Genomic DNA, 23,414 nt, shown 5'->3' with positions numbered 1-23,414 from the left:
TCATAGGGATAGACAAAAGAAGCAATAGGGACAAAGTGGGAAGAGATATCCACAACTCCCAAAACACTGGTGTTGCCTGTGCAGCCGCCCCCGATGGCCTCTATGAGATAGTCCCCCCCCAACTCCACTCTCAAGAGGGAGAGGCAGGTTTACCTACCTTCTCAGTAAGAACAGTGCTTAGATAGAAAAGCTCAGTTCCACCTGAATTTTCCCTCTTCTTGGAAGAAGTGGAGGAGAAATGAATGATCCAAATGCTAAAGTATCTGCTCCACCAGCACCAACTGAATGGGTACATGTGTTGGTTCTTTGGGCCTTGGCTGTGTCATGGCTCTTAGAAGTTCATCCTCTAAGGGTGCTCACCAAGGAGGCAGGCACCCTTCCAGAAGGCATGACATCAGTAAGTTCCTTGTGGGCGCCACACCCAAGCTGCCTTATCCATCCGCGCTTCCCATTAACAGAGTTCACAGTCTGGTGTGTAACTAGCTCATGGTGTTATGGCTACAGGCTATTTGTCAGAACCACACAGTACAGGAGATCCTGAACATCCAACACTTGCCACCTTATAGAACACACGAAACACATTATATAAGAATATTTGTGCATTATTTGTATATCTATAATATTATCAGAGACTTATTAAAGTATGTACTTACATATAAACATATTTATAAATACATATTTCTCCCAGTTAATATTGGCAATGATCGCATATACAGCATAGGAGAAACATAAATAAGATAGGATTTTAGCTGAACAGTCTTGAAATGCACCCAGACATCTTTGTGGTTGGCTAGGAAGGATTATAAAGAAAGAAAACAGGGCCCAGGGGAGCTTTTGGGACATCTGATTGCTGGGGGGAAAGGAGCCTTTTAGTGAATTAAGTATAAACATCAGAAGCTTATGGATCATATTCTCATCAAAACAAAGAAGCCAAGACTAAGAAGAAAAGGGGCACCGGCAAACTCCTTTCAGTTTGTTGAACCCAAGCGTTTGAAAAATAGTTTGATTGATTTTGCCAACTGGAAACTCTGCCAATTTTCTAGTGTCCCTGAGCACTTACCAGCATTTTCCCAGATTGAATTTCCTATCCATATTTCTAAACGTTCTTGGCCATTCTGCCCATAATTATTTGGAGTTCTTTGTGAGCGCAGCAATAGCACGCCTTGTTCTCTGAGAATCAGTCCAATGTCATGCTAACTTCTGCACAAAATTCCTCCAAGAATATCCCTCCACTTTGTAGCCGCAGCAGCACCCCGAGGGCTAAGAACTGTCCCCTCCTGTAGAGGTGTGAGCTAAGGCTTAAAGAGATGGAAGAACTACATCAGAGCTGCACAGTCAGGAAAAATGCAGATCATGGTATCCTGGTCTCCAACCCAAATCCACACCACACCATAGGTAGAAAGCAATACTAAATTCCAAGTTGCTCTTAGCCAACATCTCCAAGGAGGAGCCCTTGTGGGGCAGTAGCTGGATGGTGCAATCTGAGAAATCAGAACAGACCCTACAAAGTCAGGCTAGGAGACCAAGGATGGAACCCTCTGACCTCTGTGACTTCCTGCTTGCCTCTGACCCTGCCTCTGCACATGCCACTTTATTCTTTCAAAACCATCTTTCCTCTGTGTGGGTCCTAACCATATAAATAGGATGATTCATCATTCTGAAATTAACATGAACAGAAAAATTTCTAGTATAAGAATAAGCATGTAAATAAACCAACCAAAATGCCAGCTATAAATTGAGCAAACGGTGCCGACAACAAATATGTGTCTATCCTGCTTCTAATCAGTAGATATTCTAGATTATACAAGTTCAGTACATTATGTAATGGGAAAATGATTAGTTGTCTTTTATAGCACCTCTCAATCTGAAATCTAAGCATTTAATTCATGTTCTTTTTATACCCTACTCCCTGATCATTAATAAGTGTGGTCAATAAACTGAGTTTAATAATAATCTCTATGCAAAATAACTAATGTCCTTCCCCTGAACACGGCACTGCTCTCTCTCCCACCAAAGGCATAGCACAAGGCTCTGAACTACTGTCACCATTTCATTTAAATCCCCAGGATAACCCACCCTATGACCTCACCCTGGAGCTACAATGTATTGGGATCAGCTAAAGCACAGCTATGAATCTCTTGGCCAGGGGCACTCAGGAACCAGTTGCAAATAACCCAATAGCTGGCTCATCGTTGGAGCGGAGGGATAGTTGGAGCATCTCTTCAGAGCTCTGAATTATTTCTCTCAGAGTCAAGAATTCCTGCCTAAGTCTGACAAAGCATGAGTAGAAAGAAAGCAATCCTAAAGGCAGAGGGGACCTGAGACAGAATTACTTCAGATCTATCACTCTAGCCAAGATGCAAACTGAATTAGTGAATTAATAAAGATCTTACAGATAAAGACATAATTCTTTGTTAATAAGGGCACCCCACTCACTCAGGAAGCAATGATGAAGCCTCAGCCACGTGTTGTATTCTAGTCCAAGAGGACGAGAGAGCCACTCTGGTCTCATTTCTGTTGTTTCAATAAAATATCCTAGAAAAGAGCAACTGACGCAGGGTGAAGGGCTTGTTTGGCTTATAATCTAGTCCATGATTGTAGGGAAGTCAAGGCAGAAGAGTAAAACATCTCATCCAGAGCAAAGAGAGAATAAGCACATGGATGCGTGCTTGCTTCCTCTCAGCTAGCTTTCTATTTGCTTAACTATTTGGGACCCACCGCCTAGGGAACGGTGCCACCCACAATGGACTGGGTCTTCTTATATCAACTAACAATCAAGATAATCCCTCACAGATATACCCACAGGTCAATATGACATAAGTAATTCTTTCTTAAAATTCTCTTCCAGCCGGGCGGTGGTGGTGCACGCCTTTAATCCCAGCACTCGGGAGGCAGAGCCAGGTGGATCTCTGTGAGTTCAAGGCCAGCCTGGTCTCCAAAGCAAGTTCCAGGAAAGGCGCAAAGCTACACAGAGAAACCCTGTCTCGAAAAACCACACACACACACAAAAAAAATTCTCTTCCCAGGTGGCTCTAGGTTGTGTCAAGTTGATATTAAAACCAACCAGCAGGAGACCCATGCCATCAAAGTAAGATTACAGAGTGACCAGAGGGTAAGAGGCTCACACAGCATTAACCCAGTATGCTGGAATAATTCCTGCCATGCTGCTTACGCTACCACCTCCCCAGACTGCCCACCTGGACTCTGGTTCATGCTAATCTCCCCTGGAGTTATTGGAGAGCCCCCCAATAGATGGCTCCTGATGGAACTTCTCTGGAAAAGTGAATCATCCTGGTCAGAAAAATACAGAACACTGAAGTCCGGGTCTAGGAGAACCCAAATCTAAACCAGGCCATAGGTAAAAAGGCATGCTAAATTCCTCGTCTTTCTCAGCGAAGTTGTCCAAAGATGCACACATCCCCTCAAGGTACTTGCTAGAGTGGGTGCAACATAAATCATAAGGTCTATCAGAATAGACCTTATGAAGTGCTAAGGTGGGGTTGAAAGACTTGGGTCTCCAAGAATGGAATGACTGGCCCGTGACTGCAGCTGCCCTTGACTTTTCTCTTTCTCACCAAGCCCTGAGCCCTTGGCCCCTCTCACATCTCCCTGTCTTTCCTCTCCAGCCCAGCCTGGCCCACAGCCCTCTGGTGTTATGACATCTGGCCCCCACATCTCAGTGTGTTACTGCCCCTTGGTCTGCAGTCAGCTCCGCCATTGGCACTTTATAGCTCTGATGTTCATACAAATAAGGCAATCCATCAGGAGACCCTGTGCTTACCCAATCAGCAGTGGCCGAGACGGGGCAGCCCCCCCCCCCCACCCACTGCTCAAGGTCTCAAATGCCAAGTCCTTCTGTCACATGTCACCCACAGACCCCAGCAGTTCCTAGGGAGCTCATGCCTGAGGCCACTCATTGAAATATAGATAAATCCATCAAAATGAAGACCCACGGCGTCCATCCACTCCTGCCTCCAGCAGCCCTTGTCTAGTATGTCAATGCCACAGCCCTGAACATATCAGAGGACAGTATTTTCAAAGGATTGAAAGCCTGGCTGAAATTCATAGAGAAGCATAGGGGCCTGTTCACCTGTCTGGAGACCAGAGCCTTGTCACACAAAGACAGCTATGCTGATGCCTTCTCTGTGCACATCCCCTATCAGCTGCCCCTCTCAGCTGCTCCCACACAGGCCTTAACAGCAGCCAGGCAGACAGTACTGAAAGTTAGTGCTAAGGACCGTTTTCCATTAAAACCTCCCTGAAACAGTCCTCCTCCTCCCTAAGAGAGGTACGACGGGTGTGTTTTTAAAAAGAAAAGGGCATTTCAAACTGACGATATTTGAAAACCCTGGTGTTTAATAAATAATTGATCTTTCCAAGGCTCCTTAGAGGTAATCAGTACAACTTACGTTAAAAATAACAATAATAATCAATCTGAGCAGCCTGACCACATAAGCACATGATTCATGTTTCCCATTCAAGAAAAGAACGTTCAAACCAAGGATTGCTCCCATAAAAGACCTGGTTACCAAGAGGGCTTATTTTAAAAGCAAATTATGCAGGGAATTGAAGGAACCAGGACGCCCAAAAAAGTACGGAAGAAGGGCCAAGACAGACCCCTTGTTCATGTTTGTGAGTCCAAGGATGCAAATCAAACTTCATCTAAGCCCTTACAAGAGGTTTCCATGCTGAAACCTCAGAAACACAAGAAAATTTCTCTGAGTTAGGAAGCAATTTGGAAAAGGTGACAGCCACCAGGGTCCCTACTCAGAAACTCAGTTCCTGACACTCCACTTCAGAGCACTCCCCAGCCTCCACAGCAGATGCCACTGAACTGTACTGAGCCTTGCATTTCCCACCAGCCAGGGGTTCCCTCTTGCTGGCAGGGGCTCCTGGCTCAGCATTAGCAGGGTGATGTGGCCTTGTGCAGATTCAGGCTGAGTCAGTGAGCTGAGAGCTGGCCACGTATCGGAAAGAACTCAGGGTAAAGCATTCTCTTCATTGCTAATGGAGGCTAATTCACTAATTGATGAATTGCTTCCCGTCCCATGGGGAAAGGCATCTGTGAAATTTTAGATTTCAATTGTGTGAGAAATCACTTCTGCAATCCAGCCAGTAAAAGTGCCTGTAACTGGGGTTTTGCTTTTGAAATCTTCGGAGAGTGTGACAAAATCGGAAAATGCATTCACTGTTTCATTGAGGTAAGGTAGGAACACAGGCATTCGGAGAGGGCCTGTTCAGAGACCCCTTATGTCTGAGTGCAGCCTGAACATTTGCAGAGCTCAGTCAGTCTGGGATGCCCAGACAGCTTCAAGAGCTCACAAAATGCCACTCATTTTCTTGCCTGGAGGCCCACACAGCAAGAGTCCTCAGGACCCTGCGGGCATTTCCCAGGCTCTCAGGAGAGTTCTTGGCCTTGGGTTCTGATCTTTCAAAGCTGTTCTGGCTTCCAGGTCTGTGAGCAGGCCCTCCCAGGTCACATCTGCAGATCGCTTTCCATTCAAATGTGCACACACCTGCTCCCTGGGAGCTCTGCTTTTCATCATAGACTCTGTGACCCATCAAACACGAAGGCTGAGAGGACTCTGCTGCAGCAGCGGTGGCCTCCAGATCACACACACCCTTCCCCTGAGTACCACTCCCAGGAACTGCCCATCACACTGGGGATGTGTGATGGTCAGGGTTAACTGTCAGCTTAACAGAAACTGGAATCAAGCCTTCAAACACACCCATAAGAGATCATCTAAATCACAGGTAGCCTCTGAGAAGGTCTGGGAATCATTATCTTTATTATGCTGGCTGGCAAGGGAAGAAGGACCCACAGTCACTGGGAAGGCCTGTTCCTTGGGCAGGAGATCCTGGACTATATAAATGAGAAAGGGGAGTGAGCCGCAGTTCCTGTTTACTGCTCTGTTCCTGATTAGGAATGTGATCAGCTTTAAGTCCTTGACTTCCTCACCAGGATGGACTACACATTGAACAAAAAGAGGTCATTTCTCCCTTAAGTCACTTTCCTCAGAGTATTTTATCACAGTATCAGGAAGAAAAACCAAGACAGGATGTCCTGTGCTTCTGAGGATGGACAGCTAAGTTAGGACACCAAACAGAACGCAAATATTCAGGACATTCACAAGGGTCTAGCCAGCCAGCCACACGTTGGCCCTTGGCAACAGGAAGTGCTAGCATGTCTAGTCTGCAAATTAGGACACCGAGACAAAGGGGGATGGGGACCATTCAACACGGCACAGCGGGTCAAAGCAGCTAGGTGAGGACCCACACCCTCAACTCTCACAGCGCACTCCATCCAGCATCCAGCTGAGCAAGCCTCCACCCTTCCTCACCTCTGCTCACTTCTGCCCCACCCTTCCTAGCTGGGGATAGCGTCTGGCAAAGGTGTCAGCTTCAAGTGGGACACACAAGTCCAGGTGTGAGTAACTCATGTCAGCACCTCGTTCTTTTGCGCGGAGGGTGGTGCTTCGACGCTACTCCCGGCCGTCAGACACAGCCATGTGGCCTGGCTCAGCCATCAAAGCAGAAGCAAAGATGGTAGGTGACAACTGGAGCCAGAAGGGTGACTTGCTGACGCCAGGCATGCTGGCCTTCTCCTCACCTGCCACAGAGGTCACAAGACTCCATGTGGATGTACAGGGAGCTCAGGGCCACAGCAGCCAGGAGTGCAAGGCAGACGCCTGGAACCTGCCTGGGCTTGCAGAGAACGGGGGTGGGGGTGGGGACGACGGACGGACGGACGGACGGACGGATGGACGGGACAGAGAGAGATGTTCTCTAGGTTAGACACGGAGGTAGATAGCAGGAACGATAGAGGTCAGGCCGGAGAGATGCTCCGGTGGGTAAAGATATTTGTCGCCAAGCCTGACAACTGATTCATTTCCCAGGTCCCATATGAAAAGAGGAAATTAACTCCCAAAAGTTGTCTTCTGATCTCCACTATGTGCCACGTCATACCTGCAACACACACACACACACACACACACACACACACATACACACACACAGATGCACATACACACACATGCACATACACACATACACACACACATGCACATACACACACACATGCACATACACACACATGCACATACACACACACACAGATGCACATACACACACATATACACACACATACACACATACACAGACACACATACACACACATACATACACATACACACATACACACAGATGCACATACACACACATCACACACACACAGACACACACAGACACACACATACATACACATACACACACAGATGCACATCACACACAGACACACATACACACATATACACACATACACACATATACACACATATACAAACATATACACACACATACATACACATACACACATATACACATATATACACATACACACACACCTACACACATACACACATATACCCACATACACACACATATACCTATACACATACACACACAAAAACACACACACACACACATACTTTCCTGTATATGCGGAAAACCAGTACAGTCTGAATAAAGGAAAATGATTGATCTAATACATCTCCTAGCTGAAATGTAGTTGTATCAGGAGGAATTGGGCTAAGTGTTTATGTGTATATTGGCATTATTTTTTAACAAGTGTATGAAATTCTGCAAGAATTTTGAAATAAATTTTTTTGAAAATGTAGCAATTGTCAAAATGACAATTTTTATGCCAGGGATGCTAGTGTATGCCTGTCGTCCCAGCACTTGGGAGGTAGAGGCAGGAGGGTCAGTGGTTCAAGGCCAGCCTTAGCTACATAACAAGTTTGAGGCCAACCTGGGCTATGGGACGGGAGGGAAGGGGAGGGGAGAGAAGGTGAAGAGAGGGGAGGGGAGGGGAGGGGAGGGGAGGGGAGGGGAGGGGGGGGGAAGGAGTTATATTTTTCCAAGGCAATTTTCTATGGACCATGTCAGTTTCTAAGCAAAAGACCTCTATAGCACAAGCAGGGCAGCCACCGTCTCTAGGAAAGGGCATGCAGGGCTCGCATTGGGTGCTCACAGGGTGGGGAGTGACCGAGAACGTTGGACTCCAAGTACCTAGATAGACACAAGAGTTCAGTGTGCAGCTGACAAAGCAGAGACTATTCCAGAAGCTGAAGGGCTGGGCTGAGTCATAGCTGGTGGTAAGTGGGAAGAAAAATGAAACACTAGCTAACACTGAGAGTTTTAATTTAGCTCCAACATAAACAGAAGCAAGGAGCCACCGATGTATACCGTGTTATTTTCATTCCCAAAGTGAAGCCTTGTGAAGGGGCCTTGTCCATAAAATAGTTGCAAGCTGAGGTGGTCCCCAGGATCTGTGGTTCTCCAGAACCTCACAGACCTCAAAGAAATTCAGGGTCTGGACTCAGGCTGGGCTCTTTCCTCCGTCAGTAAATAGGTGCCATGGGCAAATTAATCTGCTGAGCCAAAGTTCCCTCACTTCTAAAACAAAGAATCTTAATGTCAGTCTTACAGCATAGACCAAATCTTCCAGAACTTGTGCATGCTAGGAGGGTGCTTTCCTGACCGCTTTTAGCTGAATTCCGTTGGTCTGTCTGGGGCAGGGCCTGGAGTCTGCAGACTGTAGACTGGGGGAACAGAACGTGCGGATTGTTGAGACCCATGGCTCTGTTTGTCAGGAGGAAGCGAGGGCCAACCCAGAGAGCTGCAGGAAGGAAATGGGAAAAAAATCTAGCTAGTTTGGATCTGCTTGAGAAGCTGTGTGCTGGGTCACCGGCCTCACACATGCCAGATGGGCGGGAAGTGTTTCAGAGTGAACAGAAGTAACGGAGATACAAATACTTCCACTGTCTTCAATTCCTAACACCGTACAATTTGCTGAAGGTGTGAGACAGAAGATTGATTTGTGAAATCTCTGTTGGACATTTTTATACTTTATATTCTTTGCACTCTCATAAAATGGGGATTTCACACAGTCATAAATACTCTGGCCAGATAATCTGGTCAAAGACATGAGAACAAGGCAATGTGGAAAGCGGAGATAAGAGGAACGGGAAGGAAAAGACAGTGTGTCGGAGCCTGGTGGAGACACGTCTGGCCAGTGAGCACAGAATGCTGTGCTCAGGACCCACAGGGCGTCGGCAAGTGAGAAGACAGTGTTGTTCCCATGCCCTGGCTCTTGCAGTAGGCCTGTGTCTGTGCTAACAAAATCTTTCTTAGATCAACCTGGTGGTAAAGAAAAGGAAGGCAAGTGACCAACTGGACAGCTCCCATGGGCCTGATTCAGTGGGGCTTTTGTTTCATTTATTCTTTATTTTTATGTATCTGCATGGGCTTGCATGAGCTGCCATGGACCATGTGAGGGCAAGAGGCCAGAAGAGAGCACTGGATACCCTGGAGCTAGAATTATAACTGTTGTGAGGTGCCATGTGGGTGATGGGAATGAACCCAGGTCCTCTGTGAGAGCAGCCAGCCTCTTAACTGCTGAGCCATCCTGGAGCCCCCAGGTTCAGTAATAACAGCACAGTTATCATGTGTTGTTAACACAGAGAGCTGAGTCAGCCCGACCAGTGCACAGGACCAATGGTAAGTGCCGGCAGTGAAGGGTGTGGTCAGTGGTGGGCATGGCAGGAGATACACACGGCTAATGATGCACATGGTCAGAGTAGTGACACCCGCCTGAAGCCAGGGCTGTGTGACAGAGGAGCCTAACACTCATTGTCTGCCTTCTGGGATAAGAAAGACATTTATTCACTCCCACAGCCTCCTGCATAAGTAATCAAAGTCATCAGTAAGGAATACCAGGGCTCTAGCTCCACCGCCCCGGCCACTCAGTTAAAGTTGGAAGGTAAAATTCGCCTGGTTCAGGGCCAGGAGTGAGGAGCAGCCACGTGGCTCCCACTGCCCATCTAATTGACAAGCCTGACCTGCCCAGACCTCCTGTTTTTCTGCCTCCTGTCCTATGACTTAGATTCCATCATCCTGTGTGTCCAGTCACACTGTCTGGCCCAACCCTCGACCTATAAACTCCCTGCACAAGCTACTTGATCTCTTCTGTGACCAGAAGCCCTTGTGCTACCACAGGAAGAGGAAATGGAGGAGGAGAGGAAGAGGGAGAGGAGAGAGAAGATGAGATGGAATCAAATCCATGTTACATTTCCAAAGCTCCAGATGCCAGGGTGTTACTCCCAGACTCTGTGGACACTATCCGCACCCTCCTGGCCCCTCAGAGGAGACTCCCAGCCCAAGGGACAACTAGAGCTGTCTGTGCAGTTCCAGAGGTGCTGATGTCCTGGGGACCATTTCCTGTCCCCCTTCTCCATGCCGAGTCTCTGAGGACAATTAGTCCTGGGCTGAGAGAACAGATTGATTGCACACTGGGGACAAAGGCACTTCCAACAGAGCTCATTGAAGGGAGAGCAAGGACACCAGCAAAGGACAATTAGAATCTTCTCTGTCTCTAAGTCCTTTCCAGCAAGTGCCTCAACCCAGAGCACTGACCTTCCTCCCTACCAGCAGGAGACGCCAATCCGTTACTTTCATAACATATTTTCAATGGACCGGTGCCGCCTACAGTTTCAAACAGGACAGGTACTTAATTCCTGGGACCCCACATTTAAAAAATTTCAGTTTTTCCTACTCTCAACCTCTCAGCATAAGAAATTCATACTCGCCGAGCGGTGGTGGCACACGCCTTTAATCCCAGCACTCTGGAGGCAGAGCCAGGCGGATCTCTGTGAGTTCGAGGTCAGCCTGGTCTACAGAGCAAGATCCAGGACAGGCACCAAAACAAAAAAAAAAAAAAAGCAAACAAACAAACAAACAAAAGAAACTCAAACTCTACTCCAGGCATACAGATATGTAAAATAAGTATACAAATCAGATGATTATAAAGAAAATTAAAGCCATTCTTTTATATATATATATATTTATATTTATATTTATATTTTATATTATTTATTAAAGATTAAAGCAAATTTATGTAATCATGAGATGATGTGCTTATTTCACAAAAAGAACCAAATATTGGGGAATATTTGTTACTGCAAGATGGAGAACATCTTCAGTGTTTCTCAGAGATGGTCGGTATTTTAATGCCACTTCACAAAACTCCATAGTACAAAAGGTCAGAAGTGTGTTTAGGACCGTCTCAGAACTGTTGGGAATTCTGCTCTCATCTCAAGCCAACATTGAATGTTTTTGTTTCTGTGTTATATGAAACTCAAGTCAACAATTCAAAGGAAAAACTGTGACAACCAAACCTGGGAACATACTACAATCCATGCTGAGGGACAATGACGGTGAAATAGACCGGACATGTCTGTTTTCTGTAATGAAACCATTACGTTTAATTAAGAGTGGGAAACTTTGTTATGAGCAGCAAACACGCATTTCATGGCATACGATAGGCTTGAACCTGAGCTAGGTGGCTTCAGGCAGCGTTTGCTGGGGTTGGGTGCTTTGACAGCGTGCACAGCACAGAGTGTGTCCTATGGGCAAGCCTGCCAGGAGACTTTCTAACTGGTTACCAATTTGCTTTTAAATTCATTTTTGAACGTTGGAAATTCAGAAACCTGTTGCCAAACTTTTCATGACCCCCTGCCCCATGCTCAGTTACACAACCCCATATGGGACCTTGAACCACAGTTGAGAAGCTGTTCCCCAAAGAAACTCATTATTGCATGGACCTCTAAACAGGGCAAGACAGGCACCAAGAAATGTGTTAGTAAAGTTATCAATGACGATTCAGCCGCCTTAGGAAGGTTATCAATAGTCATCCACAGGTTCCCCCAAGACCTCCTAAGAAAATTACCTGTGATTAGAAAAATGATGAAGGAAAAAGAAGGGTCTCTGGAGAAGAGAAAAATCTGTTTGTTCCCCCAGGCAAAGAAAGGCTCAAACTGTCTCCTAGACTCTGCCTTCTCGGTTCTTCATCCAGGAAGCCGAGGGAAGGGTGGAGCCCATCGGGATTCTTCCTAATACCGCATCTCAGATGCTGCTACCTGCCCTTCAGCTCTTCATGCAGACATCTCCAAGGCCTATCGAGATGGCAACCGGAAGATCAGCTCTGTCTTCTCTAGGAATGGAAGGACTTCTAGAAAGTGGTAGGTCTGTCCTCGCCATCTCTCTTCACTACCTGTTCCTTCCCCATCTCCTTGGACCACCTCAGTTACCGCCAGGTGCAGCTGTGGCTTCAACCAGAACAGGCTCTGAGAAATACCACTCCATGGGAAGGAAGTCGACAGCTTATAGAATTTCATCGCAAATGCTTGTGTTCTGCATCACGGATGTCCACCTGTAGGGGACACTGGCCATCAAGACCCTGTATTCACACTGTACATGTCCAGGCATTGCCCTCAAGAGCCCCTGACTGCATTGGCGGTGGTGACTGGGGACATTCACCTTCTGCCTGTGGAAGCTGGTTCTGCTTTGCTACTGTGCTAGGCACACTGCACAACCATACCACACGATCTGGTTCCAATCCTCTGTGCCTAACCTCAATCTGAACCTAATGTGCATCTGAGACTTCTTTGAGTCCCTAATGCCCCACAGCTAGGTGGCTCAGATCTGAAGACAGATCTCCATCTACTTCTGGGAAGGAAAAGAGTAAAGGTGATTTACCAACAGCACCACCATTGCCCTTTGGGGACTAAGTTCTCTGCGGCAGGGGCTGTCCTGTACATTGATGTCTTGATCCATTTTCTGACGCTAACTGAACATGACAGTCTGGGCATTTATAAAGACGAGGATTTTTCTAGCCCGTGTCATGAAGACTGAGAAGTCCAATGTCAGGGTGCTAATGTCTGCTGGGGGCCTTCCTCCTGTATCATGATAGTGGCGCCTCACACCTGAGACAATGCAAACAGACCAGGGCAACTCTCTCTTGATCTTCCTATGAAGACACTGATATCATCATAGGAACCTTATTCTTTTGACCTCATATCATCCTACTTCCCAAGGGCCCCATCTGCAAACACTGTTTACATATGACAGGGAATTAAGTTCTATCTGAGTTCTGGAGGGGATCAACAGCCAGACTATAATTCATGCTTACAGCATCCCTGACTCCTGTGTACCAGACAGACGCCAGATGAACAGCCCCCACACTAATATGATGACAACTTAAACTGGCTCCAGATATTGCCAAATGTCCCTTGAGGATAAAATTACCCCAGTGGAGAGCCACTGGTTTAGGAGAAAGGGAATGGGAAGTGATGTTTAATGTGGTTGTGCGGGCAGACATTAGTGCCTGAAGAAGTGCCAACATTTCACCATCTCTGGGCCACGTGTGAAAGTTGACACAGAAGAACCATAAACTTGAGCTTAAAAAAAAAATCACTAAAATATCTTACATATTAAGGTGAGTTTGTAGTTCTGTGTCAGACCACATTCAGAGCCATCCTGTGGCACACAAGGACAGCTTCATGGCAGACTCAAGGATGTGATGCTCTGACTATTATCTCTTCGTCCAGAACTCACCCTTCTATAAAGGACTGTGTAACAAGGGGAAGAGGACAGGAAACTCATAGGAAGGGAGCAATGTGAAGCGTGGACATCTGAACCGCACAGCCACCACAGCTAACTCGTCACCCTGACATCATACTTAACTGGACATCCCCTCCAACCGAGACCACACTCCTGGAACAGAGAACAAGATTTCTCTCTCTCTCTCTCTCTACACACACACACATGTAGCTGGAGAACTTTTCTCCAGCTCCCGCCACCAAGTCCCGCCAGTCCCAGAGCCCATTTATAAAATAAACATACAAACTCTTACATTATTTAAACTGCTTGGCCATTAGCTCAGGCCTGTCATTGTCTAGCTCTTACTCTTATATTTAGCCCATTTCTATTAATCTTTACTTTGCCACATGGCTCGTGGCTTACCGGGATCTTCCCATGCGGCTTGTCATGATGGCGGCTGGCAGTGTCTCTTCTCACTCAGCCTTCCACTTCCCAGAATTCTTCTCTGCTTGTCCCGCCTATACTTCCTGCCTAGCCAATGGCCAATCAGTGATTTATTTACTGACCAATCAGCAACATACTTGACATACAGACCATCCCACAGCACTTCCCCTTTTCTTTTCTTAAAAAGGAAGGTTTTAACCTTTATACATCTCCAAAGTCAGCTTGGTATATTTGGGAATTTGGGCGTAGCTTCTCTTACTACTTCCTGCTGGAGGGGGGCGCTGTATCTTATGGGGATACAAAGAAAATTTTAGAATTGTGGAATAGTCCATGAGGGTATGTCGTCTGAGCCAGTTGCCTTGAAACCATTCTGGATGTTGGATCATCAGGGCCATGGTGTCATCGGAGACCTTTCAGGGGGTCTTGGCTGGTCAAACCTGATGTATCTTAATCTTGAACAAATCCATAGCCTCTGGCTTTCTGTGGAAACAAAATCAGAGCCTCCTTTCCAAAGCAACATATCTTTACATCCAAATTTTGAAGTCAAGGTACCTTTAAAATATACATTTTGGCATAACTCAACAGCTTTTGTAATCAAATGTTTTTCTTCAGTTACAAATATCAAAGAGAACATAATTCAGATTCTCTGTGTGGTAGCCATCTTTATGTGGCTTATTTTTTTATATTAGCTTGAGCCTATTGCTTTAAACCGCAGCCTTCTAAGCCTGAAATGGTGCTGGCGCTATGGCTGTTGGCTCCGCCCACTTTAGCTTCCCAACATGGCGGTAGTCTGCTTTCCGCCAGCTCTGGGAGCCGTAACTCTCAGAAATAGTGGGTCTATGCTTCTATCAAAGCAGCATGTAGCCCAGAAACCTCTTTTTTTTTGTTTTGTACTAGCAAAGGCTAAATCCACCACACAGTTTAATGTGCTACTTGCAGAGGCCTCATTCCCGCCATACTGCAGTTCGAGAGCCCACGCTAGGAACCCGCCAGTAGCTCAAACCCGCAGGCTGCCGCTAGCTTGAAAGAGACAACTAGGAGCTGTTTTTAGCTCCGTTTTAGAATCTTTTTACTCAGGTTTTAGGTGGAAACTCTTGCCCCACGTTGGGCGCCATTTGTAGCTGGAGAACTTTTCTCCAGCTCCCGCCACCAAGTCCCGCCAGTCCCAGAGCCCATTTATAAAATAAACATACAAACTCTTACATTATTTAAACTGCTTGGCCATTAGCTCAGGCCTGTCATTGTCTAGCTCTTACTCTTATATTTAGCCCATTTCTATTAATCTTTACTTTGCCACATGGCTCGTGGCTTACCGGGATCTTCCCATGCGGCTTGTCATGATGGCGGCTGGCAGTGTCTCTTCTCACTCAGCCTTCCACTTCCCAGAATTCTTCTCTGCTTGTCCCGCCTATACTTCCTGCCTAGCCAATGGCCAATCAGTGATTTATTTACTGACCAATCAGCAACATACTTGACATACAGACCATCCCACAGCACACACACACACACACACACACACACACACACACACACACACACGATTGTTTTAATAGACACCTCATCAAAAGCTGCATGTTCACTGCAGTCTTGTTTATACCAGTAAAATGCCATGCTGCCCACCTACCTAAGACACAGGTTCAAATCAGCCCCACGCCCTATAGTACCCTGTGAAGCCATTTTTACAATGCAGTAGGTCGGCCTATGCAAACAGGATGGAGCTGCCTGCAAGACCCACTTGTTGAATGAGAAGAGGGGGGCTGTGTGAACAGGGGGTGCTGTGTGAAGAGGGGGGCTGTGTGAACAGGGGAGTGCTGTGTGAAGAGGGAGTGTTCTGTGAACAGGGGTGCTGTGTGAAGAGGGGGCACTGTGGTGTCTGTGATGTGCTTCCATTTCTGGGAAGAGAGAATGAGGATTGAGGGGCACAAATGCTCAGAGCTCCTTGGTATTTTTTCTTGGTCATTACACTAATCTGAATCTTTCTGCATAATGAGGTCCAAAACAAGAAATGGACACAGACCATCTTCAAAGAGAAAATGCTGCAAGGTGATCCAGGAAAAGGCAATTTTGCTAAAAGTGCTTGGCAACCGAACCCAGTTGGCTGGGTGCTGAGGTCCCCCGCCTTTACATTTAATGCAATCCCGAAGTCTTTGGTGCATACTAATTCTGGATAATCGGAAGTTGAAACAGTTGGTGGGTTTAATGTGGCCATTACATTATCGTGAAAGCTTCAAGACTAATTCACAATAGCACAGTGAAGTAGGACACTTAATATCTTCCAACTGAAGGAATTTGTTGCTTCCATCCACGCCACCAACACAGCAAATCTGCTCTGTGAGAGGTGGGTCTAAGAAATGAACAGGATTAGCTGATAGCACATGATTGATAAGTCAAAAGATACAACTGCTTTTTTTTTTTAAAGTCCAGGGAGCAACACAATTTTTTCACTAGCAGCAATCCTAATCCATTCAATCTCAATGTCTTCCCAAGCATTGAAATGTAAATCTCTTTGTGTAACAGCAAAGGAAATGTTTTCTAAACTCAAGCTCTGCCCCTCACCCTGGGGAGAACTTGGTCGGTCAAAGGCAAAGAAGATAAACAACCGTTAACAATGAGAATGAGAGGGAAGGCCAGGCCTTAGGAGATGGTTTTCTAAAGAGATGAAACAGTATGATTTGTTATATTTTTAGTCCATTTTCAGATGTGAAGTAAGAAAAGAAAAAAATGTCACCAAATTTTATCAAAATGATTTTTTATCATAAACTCGTATTTTTTAAAGACTACCTAAGACCTTCGTAACAGAAAATTGGCCTATTTTGAAACAGGACGGCCTTTGCTCTGGAGCTACGTGCCGATCCCGCTAACTCGTGCTGTGTGGACACCACATCACCACATGCCACTCCGGGCTGGTCTCTTTCTGCCTCCAATGCAAATTCTTCCCGGAAGATCAGAGCCTGGCAGGGAATCACACTGATAGAAATTTTACTAGATTTGTCCCTGTGCCCAGACATATTTCCACTAGATAGTCCACCTTCGTGGAAATACTCAGCTTTACAAAGCCACGTTACCAAGCACAGCCGATAGGCAGGACCTTCGGTCAGCTGTTACAATTGGGTGTTTCTGTTGTTAACGTTCAGATGGACATAGACTTTCCAAACAAACGGTGTGTGGAGGAAGCAGCTGAGGCAGGTGAATGAAAAACTGAAATAAAATGGGGAGGACCTGACTACCCCTTAAGAATGGAAATTTCTATTGTAGATAGAAAGGAGAAGGCAGGCAGAGGGAAGAGTCCAGGCTGAACATGAACTAGAGATGGGGAAGGAGAGCAGGAGAAGAGCCACCAGACAGGCCTCCTGGGCCCAGATGCCGTGAGACAGACATAGCCAAAATGACTGAGTTAAACAGGGATAAGGCTGGAGGGCGGTGGTGGGGTGTGGAGGGAGGAGGGGGGCAACGGAAGCCAAGTCCCTGGAAGGGAGAGGTTTGGGGTAGGGGGCGGGGTCAGAAGTGCTGGGAGGAGCCACAAGAATGATGCTGGGAGAGCGGCTGCTTTGATGTGTTAAGAGGTACCTCAGCCATTTGTTGGGAGGTGGGGAGGGTCTAAGACCCAACAGGGGGGTCTGGGGCTGAGCCTATCCCTTACAAGTGTCTTCCGGCAGCCACATCACCTCATGTTGTCCCACGTGAAAGAAAACCAAGGCAGGTAGAAAACACCACACCTCGCTAATCGGCATCACTTCCAGGTTGAGCAAGTACCCAGGTCACAGCGGGCCTCTGAGGTCCTGGGGCCTCCAGTGAGAAGATAACAATGCCTGGAAGGACCCCTGTGAGACCCCTGTGGGGACCCTGCATCTTCCCTTCAGGATTGAGGCAGCCCAGAGCTGAAGTCCAAGAGCGGCAACCAGGGCAGAGACCCACCAGTTCACCAGGTCCTGCAGGAGAAGATGCCACCCTTTTCCCTGAAATTACACCATGGCCACTTCCTCCTGTGTCCGCTGGAACCACAAACCAGATGTAAGTTAGTGCGGAGTCATCCCCGCAGGGAAGGGACGAAAACTAGGTCGAACACAGTGCCATTTTGGTGGGTCTGGGAAGAAAACTCTAAGACAGGGAGGAAGGAACAGTTTCTGCCAGGTGGCTCCCTGTGTGGAGTCCAGCCAGGATCCGCTCCCTCCATCTGCTCAGCCAAGCGCAGGGTAGATGATCACCACCAGCAGGCGCCATGTGAATCACCGCAGGGTCTCAGTCCCGATTTCTCCAACTTATTCCTTGGTTGTGAGAAATCTGCCCCTCCCCCGGCCGCAAGCATTTGTAAGCTGGTCTTGGCCTCCCAGGAGGCCCCGGCCGGCTGCCCACCCTGGGTAATTGTTTTTCCTGGTCTGCTTTGTTCTCACCTGGCCAGAGCTCTGCCCTACCCATCTATCACGTTCAGACTGTCAAAGCAAGAAGCCAAACACCTCAGTCATGATGCTTCCTGGGCCGGTTCATTCCAGCCACTGGCGGATCGGACGAGAAAGAGTGATGGTCAGAAAGCTGTGGGTTCTGTCAGGGTTGTCACCAGGGAGGGGATGTGGTTAGATGGCCTTGTGATTCGCCCTGCCCTGGAAGTATGTCTCTCTCTACATATACACACAGATGAGCATGCATATGCACACACACACACATACACACACACACACACACACACACACACACACACACAAAGGCACCCATGCAAGTACAAGTACACATAAAGATGCATGCATGCTGACACATATACACGGATATATTCCCATACACATGCAAGCATGCATGTACCATTCATATTCATTCAGGCACACATATACATGTAGGTACACATGCACGCACACACACGGGTGTGTGCATCTAGGAATACATATATGTACACATATGTGCATACAGACACATAGGTATACATATATACAGGAACCCATGTATACACACAAACATGTAGGCACATATCACATGCATACATGCAGAGATATATGTATACACAAGTGTATTGTCTACACAGGCATGCAGGCACACATGTCCACATTGTATGCATACACACATGCATACTGTTCTGTTCTGCATCCCAACTCTGCACGGCATTCCGATTCAGTTTGATCCTAACCTGTCCCCTGGCTGGCCTTGTTCAGGTCGGCTGCAGAAGCGCCCGAGCCCATGCAAGCCCTGTATTTACCGCCCATCAATCAACAGGCTTGACTGGAACTCTTCCCGGCATTGCAGCTCCTTCCTCATAAAGTTTAAAATGTGTCGAATAAATGAATTGATCCAGTTACACACAGTCTGGTGAGCCATTTAATCTAGCTGCGCTTCAACTTCTCCATCTGCAAATGAGAAGAGCCCCAGCTGTCTCATGGGACTGGGGTGGGGATCATGGGAACGTGGCTGGCCAGTATTCACAAATATTTGTCTCTGCAGTTAAACTCATGGGTGGCTATTGATGCCTCGCTATTGATAAGGTCTTTATTGACAGGGCTCTGCCAGATGCTACAAGATGCAGAAGAAACTAAGGCACAGGGGTCAGACATTGCCACCTAAGAAGCTCTTTGTCATGGTAACGGTGTGTATCTCTGTGTGCCACAGGCTGATCCCAGAGCCCCTGCCTCAGCAGAGGGGCTCAGCTTATCCATTTCTACTTCTGAGAACTTTCATGCTTTGTTTTATTTTGAATTGATGGGACACGGGGCACAAGATTCCATGCAGCAGAATGGGGGAGGGGATCAGCCATGCCTCCACCATAAATCTACAGGATCCCTGTTCTCCTTGAGCTCAGTGCCAACAGAATGCCTTGTCCCAGACCCCAGGAGGCCCCTGCCGCTGTTCTTCCCATACCTGCCAGCCAAGACTCACCATCTCTGACCTCACCCCTCCTCCGAAGCAGCAGCTGATAAACAGATGTTGAAATATAAACAGATGTTGAAATAAGACCAGGGAAAACCTCACAAGCACAGGGCCAGCACCTACCCAGCCCCAGCACATAGTCTAGAGGGGACAGGACCAAATCCACATCTTACACAACTTCAGAGGGCTCTTGAAGAAAAAGACCACAAAATGATAAATAGAAAATTAGGTATGAATTTGAATGTTTATGGTGAGAAAATGATTAAAAACACATCATCAGAGAGTTGGAGCCCCTTCTTTTGAGACCTCCTGAGTTGATCAGCCGTTCATCCCCACACAGAAGGGCTTCCTGGCAAAGGCCAGGCCCCCTCTATCCATAACCCGTGCCAGCCCAACAGCCACAGGGCACACACAGCTTCTTCATTCTGCTGGTAAGTCTGCAGCATGTTTAGAACTAAGACATCGCTGTGCCTGGCTGTCCACATGCTTGTTGGGGAAAGAGTCTGTGAGACTCACCTGAGCAGTTTTGCTGAAGTGAAAAAGATCGACTGAATAAGTTCTAAGATCAAAAAAAAAAAAAAAAAAAAAGTCCTAAGATCCCTTCTAAACGGTGGGAAACTGGAGGAATAACTCTGCGTCGGCATTTGACATCTATCCTGATCAGCACAGTGGTGCTCCAGTAGCGCCTGCTGCAGGGCAGTAGAGTACACCCTGGGGGTAGGTCACACATGCCTCTGCTCTGACCTCTGTGTTGGTCATCTTCTGACATGTTCCCTCTCCTTTCAGTCGACAGACCAAACACCCTGTGAGGACCACTCCTCCTCCCTCTGCCTCTGCCTACCATCTGCAGAAATCCCAATGGACCCTGACCCGAATGTCCACCATTGTCCCCAAAGATTGTTCCAGAAATTCCTACTATAGACCTTATTGTAGGGTCATGGGTGAAAATGGACTACTCTCTACCCTATTCCCAAAGCCTTGCTGCTCACATGCCCTTAGGAAAGCCCTTCCCTCCATCCTACCTCTACTCCATAGAGTCCTGTTCTTGCACTCGATCTCCCAAGCCAGCCTATGACTGCAGATAACAGAGTCAGCCAGTCATTTTGATCATACTTATAACTACTGATCCTCAACAGATTTCAGTCTTTCCAAGTTTCCCAGCATGCCCATCTCCCCATACCCAGAACTCTATAGGATGAGTGACTAACATATGAATAAATAGGTTGTATATTTTCACATACACACACATGTGCATGTGTATGTGTGTGTGTAACTCATCAGCATACTTTAATTGAAAACTACAATATTTTGAAAATGGTCATTATGAACAATTGACCTTTTGAAGGGTGACATTGAAGGTCTGCTTGCTCCGGGACAATTTATTTACCCTTTTTGGTTGTGAGCCTAGCCTTTAACAGCTGAGCCATCTCTCCAGCCCTTATTTACCCTTTTCATGACCTGGTTCCCTTGACAGTAAAATGACCATACTATCTGCCGCATGAGAGCTTGAAGGACCTGCTGGACTTAAATTAGCACACTGTAGGCACTCATAAAACATACGCTTACCATTCTGGCTGTCTGGCCCAACTTCCTTGTAGGAATGGAGGTGAACTTCTCTTGGTAATAAAGCCATTGGATGGGGGCCACAATGTCGCCATCTTTATATCAGCTTCTTTTAGCCCAGAGAGGCATCATCCTCTGGGTCTGTCCTCTCCCAAGGGTTCAATCTCACCCATTAGCTTGAATTTCGGAACATGGCCATAGCTATCTAGTATGTGGGAACATTCTCTCCAGTCAGGAAGTATCCTCAAGTCATCATACCATATTTTAGCAGACTACAAGGTAACACCTGGTGATGTTGTGTGATAGGTGTATTTTTAAGGATATAAATAAAGACATTAGCATGCCCAGGACAAGAACTTTATTCTCTTAAGATGGCATGGAAGTATCTCTGAGAGAGGCATTGTCTCTCTGGTCATTATTTCCCATCCTCGGTGTCCCTAACGCATGATAGGGGTTTCCTGGCAAATAGGACTGTCACACACTCTTCCACTCACCCACTCTTTCTATAAATACCATTCTTTAAAACGCTTAAGTGAGAGACTAGGATACAGAGCAGAAAGAAGTTCAGTATCAAAAGCCTTCCAGCTGAGACTGACCACTGGATGTCATTTAGCTGGATCGTGAGTAGAAGGTAGCAGATACTCTAAAGCAATCTAGAGCTAACCTGATCATTCTACAAGAGGACCACTGATCAGTGAATGGAAGTATGGAGCAAACAAGAAATACCTTTGTTCCTCAGCAGTTCTGACCATCCTCTGCCTTCACTGTTCTTTGCACGTGTCAGAAACCAGTGATTCATTAATAACAGTGTTTGAAAATGGAAGGATCACAGCGGGTGGGCTTCCCGCCTGGGCAGAGTGCTGAGGTTCTCTGTGCCTCTGTTTAAGTTGCCTAAGCTGTGTACTCCAAACTGAAGAGCAGGAATCCATCTGATGGATGCAAATGTTGCCTCCAAGAACATTTCTCTACTTTGGGTCTTCATTAGAAAATCTTAAGAGATAATAAAATACAGCAGGCATGATGGCACTCATCTTTAATCCCAACACTTCGGTGGCAGAGTCAGATGGATTTCCGTAACTTCAAGGCCAGACTGGTCTACATAGTGAGTTCCAGGTGCACCAGAGCTATGTAGAGACACTCTGTCTCAAAAACAAAAACAAAAACAAATTAAAAAGTAAAAGTAAAATATTATCCAGGTCAGACAATGTAGATGGTTGACAATGTGATCCTATAACCCTGAAACTTCTGTTCTACACTGATAACTCCCCATACTAAATTTAGTATACAAAATATTAAAAGTTTGATGTCTCAGATTTTTTAGTAGATGTTGTTTGATAGCATGAAATTCAGTGAATGCTTTCCCATCTTTCTGGGGAGGCATGAGATAGTGTCTCTCCACACAAATGTGCAGTTCCTGGGGGCTGGCCTCCAGGCCCAGGACTGCCAGGAATTAGCTGTGGGCTCCTGGTAACTGCCCATCCAAAGTGAAACTCCATTTCCTCAATAGTGCAGCAAGTGGAACTGACTTCAGGCAAAGATTACTCTGAGCATGACTTCTAGTTCACTGTGTCCAGGTAAATGTCCTTTGAAGGTGGGTGTGGCCATAGGAAATGCTCTGGCCAGTCAAATATCCCCCAAATACAATTTGAGTATTTTGCGGGGAGAAACATTTAAGAACTGGTATAGAATTCTGCAAATTCCCTTTCCCTAGGAAGGCCATCATGGAAGCAGAAGTCATTTGGAGGAGAATATGCGATGGACAGCCTAGAAAGCACAGCCTTCGTTTGCACAAGCCTGGATCGTTGCCCAGACCCACAAATGACTTCACATGCACAAGAAATAAACATTTGTTGAGTTAAGCCGTGGAGATTTGGGTGGTGTTTGTCACTGTAGAAAAATCTAGCCTCCTCTGGCTGATCCATTTCCTCACTGGGTGCAGCAAGGATTAAATGAATTACTGTACATAAACACTTGAAAATGCTAACTCTACAAATATTTGCCAGAGTTACTCTGCAGACTTGATTCGAACGTGCATTTTTTTTCACATTTTATAATTGGTGGTGTTTCGCATTTTAATTGGCAGCAGTGCTTCTTTCTTAACGCCCCATAAAATCACCCTACAT

Source organism: Peromyscus eremicus, chromosome 8b, assembly GCF_949786415.1.
Source record: "Peromyscus eremicus chromosome 8b, PerEre_H2_v1, whole genome shotgun sequence".
NCBI classification, from domain to species: domain Eukaryota; kingdom Metazoa; phylum Chordata; class Mammalia; order Rodentia; family Cricetidae; genus Peromyscus; species Peromyscus eremicus.
This window is presented reverse-complemented; position numbering follows the sequence as displayed.